Genomic DNA, 6,124 nt, shown 5'->3' with positions numbered 1-6,124 from the left:
ATTTTTATCTTTTAATATTTAATATTCTGAGAATCTTGTACAAGAAGCCTCTCTGTTGTTCAAAGTTGCATTTTTGATAAAATTATAATTATACCCAGTCTGTTGCTTGATAAACCATGATGCCTGTATCATCTAACCCAGAATCTGATTCATGAATGGAAAAGAATAAATGCTATATCAGGGCCAAAGTGAGCAGCCTTAATTGGAGATTATAATCCCAGAACATCACATTTTTATTAACTAGATCATCTCAATATCTTCCCAAGAGCACACAAACCTTTTCCTAGCTTCCTTCAGACAAAGGTTTAAAAATTCCAAGATTTGAACTCACACAAGTCCAGATCAGAATAAACTTAGATAGATTTATGTCTCACAAGTCAAAGTTTTTTGCTCTAAGGTCAAAGCCAAGAAATCATAGATTCAGTTTGATAATGGAATTATTCTGGATTTCAATGAGGAACTTTTCAACTAATGAAAACCTTAAAATTTGTTTTCCTAAAAATAAAACATTTTGAAAATGTAGTAAATACTTCATACAAGTTAAGTCCTGTTACTGATTTCTCACATCCTAAGAGGTGTTAAATGAATAAGTAACTTGTTACTTAGCTAATCTAAAGAGAGAAGTATGGTCGTTTCAACTCTATTCCCTTTTATATATTATCTCAAAAATGTTATTTTATAATGTAAAATATGAAAAGGTGAAGCAGTTTCAAAGGTCAAAATCTTAACTCATTTTTTATCTTTTCTCTATTGAACATCTATCACAAATGGTTGACAGATGTAAGATTCTCAGCAGATATAAAGGTAGCATGAACATAAATCTTAAAAGTTTCTCTAATTCTACAGCTCTTATTTAATATAGTGACTTTCTAAAGCATGTGCATGGCTTTATAAAACTTTTACATAAAAGAACATGATCCTCATTATCTTTGGCGGAAATTAACATCTGAATATAAGAAGAAATGGAAGGAAAAAAGATTTCCAGTAGGTATATCCATTCCACTAAAGAATGAAAAAAGCAGAGGTGTTCAGAGGTAAAGGCTATGCAGATAAAGATGAGATGAGCACTTTGTTTTGTCATGAGTATTTATTGTGCAAAACAAGAATGCGTTTAACAAGTAGACAATATTTAGTTAACATGGTTTTAAAAAGAGGAATTGTAAGGATACAATTAAAACTGGGACACACATTAACTGCCTACCAACTGCGGACTTTTTAATTTAGTCCCTGTGAGTTTGTGAAAGGGTCAGTTGTAAATCATAGGCCTACAAAATGACAGCAGCCTGAATCTACCGAGCTTGTGGAGGACATGATGTACAGTTAGTTCCAAGGACCTCACTCTGGGTTATCCAAGTGAGGAAGATTGGGCAGCCCCCCAAAACTGATGCTTAAAGAAGAGGTAGAATGGAGGCTTTTGGTACAGAACCTCACTTGAGATGGCTTAAGCAAAGAGGTATTTGTTATATGCTTGCAAGAATACTATGATAGTTAAAGGATCCAAAATATGCAGTGACACTACATCTAGAAATTGAGACAACAAATTTAAAAGATTGGGAACAATTTGAAAGAGAATGATATTTGCTGCCTTTGCAATGAAAGGGCATGCGTTTTACTTTTCTTTCTTGATGGCACCGTAATGAATTATCACAAACTTGGTTGCCTAAAATAATGAAAGTTAATCCTTTGTTTTTTTTGTTTGTTTGTTTGTTTGTTTTTTTAGTATCAGATTTTTTTTATTAATTACACTTTATTCATTTTGTATCCCCCCATAAGCCCCTCCCTCCTCTCCTGCAGATCCCACCCTCCCTCCCCTTTCTGCATGCATGCCACTCCCCAAGTCCACTGATAGGGGAGGTTCTCCTCTTCTTTCTGATCTTAGTCTATTAGTTCTCATCAAAAGTGGCTGCATTGTCCTCTACTGTGGCCTGGTAAGGCTGCTCCCCCCCTCAGGGGGAAGTGATCAAAGAGCAGGCCAATCAGATTATGTCAGAGGCAGTCCCTCTTCCCATTACTATGTAACCCACTTGGACACTGCACTGCCATGGGCTACACCTGTGCAGGGGTTCCAGGTCATCTCCACGAATAGTCCTTGGTTGGAGTATGAGTCTCTGGGAAGTTCCCTGTGTTCAAATTATCTTGTTCTGTTGCTCTCCTCGTGGAGTTCCCGTCCCCTCCAGCTCTTACTATTTCCCACTTCTTACATAAAATTCCATTCACTCTGCCCATCAGTTGGCCATCAGGCTCAGCATCTGCTTTGACAGTCTATACTGCAGAAGCTTTCAGAGGCCCTCTGTGGCAGGAGCCAGAAGCTGGAAACAACCCAGATGCCCCTCAACTGAAGAATGGATGCAGAAACTGTGGTACATCTATACAATGGAGTATTACTCAGCAATGAAAAATAAGGAAATCATGAAATTTGCAGGTAAATGGTGGGACCTGGAAAGGATCATCCTGAGTGAGTTGTCCCAGAAGCAAAAAGACACTCACGGTATATACTCACTCATATAAACATACAATATAGAATAAACCCACTAAAATCTGTACATCTAAACAAACTAAGCAAAAGAGAGGACCCTAACTAAAATGTTCAATCCCCATCCTGAAAGGCAAAGAGGATGGACATCAGAAGAAAACGAAAATAGGAAACAACCTCGGAACCCGCTACAGAGGGCCTCTGAAAGCCAGAAGAAAACAGAAATCCTTTGTTTTGAGAGCCACTCCCACCAACTTGTTTGATGGAGCTACAAGGGCTGGTGAAGTATCTCAGCCAACATTAGTGGAGAACAGGAAATGTTTGGGAATTCACAACTGCCAGCCCTGCAAGAGCCACAGCTTACTGACATACAGCATAGCACATATTTTGAATGGTCTCCCCCGTTTGATATGCTCAGACTTATTCATGGTACAGGATTACAGCGTGTAGCCTTAGAAAGTTATCCAGTGAAGAAAGTGGAGCTCTCATTGAGTGGGAGATGGGGGAGTGAACACACTGAGTGTGAATGGGAGTAGTAGAATGCTGGATAACAGAGGATAGTAGGTAAGTTACCTAAGTATGCAAGAGAATTTCTTTTTTTTTCTTTTTTTTAATTTTTATTAATTACAGCTTATACACTTTGTATCCCACCTGTAGCTCCCTCCCTCCTCCCTTCCCAAACCCACCTTTCTCCCCCTCCTCCACCCATGTCCTTCGCTGAGACTTATAGCCAAACTTTGGGCAGAGTGCAGAGAATCTTATGAAAGAAGGGGGAGATAGTAAGACCTGGACAGGACAGGAGCTCCATAAGGAGAGCAACAGAACCAAAAATCTGGGCACAGGGGTCTTTTATAAGACTCATACTCCAACCAAGGACCATTCATGGAGATAACCTAGAAACTGTGCACAGATGTAGCCCGTGTCAGTTCAGTGTCCAAGTGGGTTCCATAGTAATGGGAACAGAGACTGTCTCTCACATGAACTGATTGGCTTGCTCTTTGACCACCTCTCCCTGAGGGAGAAGCAGCCTTACCAGGCCACAGAGGAAGACAATGCAGCCACTCCTGATGAGACCTGATAGACTAAGATCAGAAGGAATGGGAGGAGGACCTCCTTCATCAGCAAGAAAATTTCTTAAGGAAACTCACTACCTAGTAAGATAAATTAAAAATATAACTAAAAAAAAAAAAAAATTAAGTTTGGCCAGAATTACCCTGCCTAGATTGATAATGCTTCTCCCAGAAGACTAGGGTTATTTAATGTAAATCAAAGGTAGTAACAGAACAAATGGTGGAGGAAGGATGACTCATCTTGCCCAGCATTTTGACCTTGACATCAGAACTCCAAATTCTGTGACCTCCAGGATTTACATGAAGGGCCTCCTCTATTCTCAGGTCATTAATCTGAAGCTGGGAATTGGGCTATCTGCTCACTGGAACTACAACCTAATTTCACCTCTGGCTTTTCTTAGTTTCTAGATTTTTAGCAGTTTATCCTGGGGGAAAAATGGTAGGTATTATTGTTTGTCCTAATGCCCATAATAAATCACCTCTGATCTACCCATATATCTATATTTATGTAGGTAGGTCGGTGAATAGATAGATAGATGATTGGTAGATAGATAGATAGATAGATAGATAGATAGATAGATAGATAGATAGATAGATAATCCTATCGGTTTTGATTCTCTGGAGAACCCTAATTTAGGGATCAATTATAGCAAAGTACGTAAAATGATAAACATATTGTAAGTACACTAAGCACCATCTGCTCTGTGAATTTACTCTTCAAACCTAAGTTCTAAGAAAAGGTGAGAAGCTGAGAGTGAGATGACAGAGGTGAAAAAAAAAGGTAGAGATCTTCAAAGAATATGAACATGTGTTTTGGTTCTGTTCGATTTACTGGCATAAAACAAAATTAAGGATGAAATATTAGTTTATTTTTTTACAGCAGCAGGGAGGAAAAAGCAGAACTACAAGCAAAATTATAACATGTACAAAAATATAGAATTACATAGTAGCTTTTAAGTAGGGGGGAAATGGATCTGTTAAATGTAAATAGTTTTGATTATTTTCCTTTGTGACTGAGTAGAGTTCACTTCAGTTATTCCCAGGGATGTCAAAGTGATGAGGAAACACTCCTCCGGTAACAGTGTTTGAAAATGATGACATGTCCAGGTTGACATGAGTTGAGGATTCCCTTTGAAACAGTTCTGGCATGATTTGTGAGTGTGGTATGTTCTACAGTAATATGAGTCATCTGTTTTTGCCTAAGACACAGAATTCCAAGAATGAAGAGAAAAATGTGATGCATGTTTGCATGTCAATATCTTTCTGGCTGGGTAATATCTCTTTAGAGTCCAATGTGATGTCCCCTAAATCATCTGATTGTAGTTTTAAGCAGGAATAAGTCATTCTTCCTTCTTTGAAGACAGAAGGCACGTCCATGTTTCCCCTTTTCTATGAGAAAATGCTCTACTGTAAATAGTCAAAAAGATTTCATTATTAAGATACTCTTTTAGCTGAAAAATGATAATGAAATTCATGAAAGTTTATCTCAACAAGCTAAAAGAGCACCTACAAAAATTCAGTTCTCATTCCATTTTACTTTATTTCTTATTCTTTCTCTGATCTCCACTTGTACCTCATGATTCTGCTGAGCCAAGGTTTTCTATGAAGTTATCAGTATTTCAGAAAACAAAAAGATAGTCCAGAAATTGATAGAGCTCCCAAAAGATTAAGGGAATATAATTCCCATATTGAAAGTTTGTAATCTAGCTGGCAAGGAAGTAAGCAAGGGCACATACACAAAGGAATGTATTTATTACTCAAAAATATACACTACTTTTTTAATGCTGTTTATTGGTCTGCATAGTTTTCATTCGTTCACTTAAAAATATAATGTACAGAGAGAGTTACTGTAGTACATAATACATAATGCACAAATGTTGTTAAAGAAGAATGGTTTGTGAAGAATCTATAAAAAGGTGGAGATGACTGTCCTATTGGCAGGAAAAATATATACAGCAAGTAGGGTATTTTGAAATGCTTGTAATCCTGATACTTGAGAGACTCACAAGTTCAAGGTCAGTCTGGGTTACTTAATAAGGTACTGTCTCAAACAAACACACAAATAAGCTAAGTAAATTAAAACAAATGGACTTAAACATAGCTGGCGAGCACTACAAAATAACTAACTTAAATGAAGTAAAAATCCTGGTCTGGAAAAGTGAGCAGGAATACATAGCAATGGTCACTGGAAACCCTCTAGAGAGCTTAGACATAAAGCAGAGTGATGAGTAGCCAGAGGGGTTCAACAGCAGGCCTAGCCTGGCTGTTTCTTGGGATGAGGACTTAACCTTTAGACCAGGGACTAGAGAAGCTTTCCAGATGAAGGGAAAGTAGCAGGGTTTGTTTGTTTGTTTGCTTGCTTGTTTGTTTCTAATATCATGGGTTTGACATATACAGTAAATTGAAGGAGAAAGTAGGGAGTGAGTAGATATAAAGTGGTGCTTTAAGATCTACATTGTATTTGTCAGGATTCTCCAGTGACCGTGACCCATAGAAAATGACAGAGGAAGATGATACATAGAGATAGATAGATAGATAGATAGATAGATAGATAGATAGATAGATAGATAGATAGATAGAT

Source organism: Psammomys obesus, unplaced genomic scaffold (genome assembly GCF_907164565.1).
Source record: "Psammomys obesus unplaced genomic scaffold, mPsaObe1.curated_primary_1811, whole genome shotgun sequence".
NCBI classification, from domain to species: domain Eukaryota; kingdom Metazoa; phylum Chordata; class Mammalia; order Rodentia; family Muridae; genus Psammomys; species Psammomys obesus.
Note: the sequence above shows the minus strand (reverse complement) of the source record.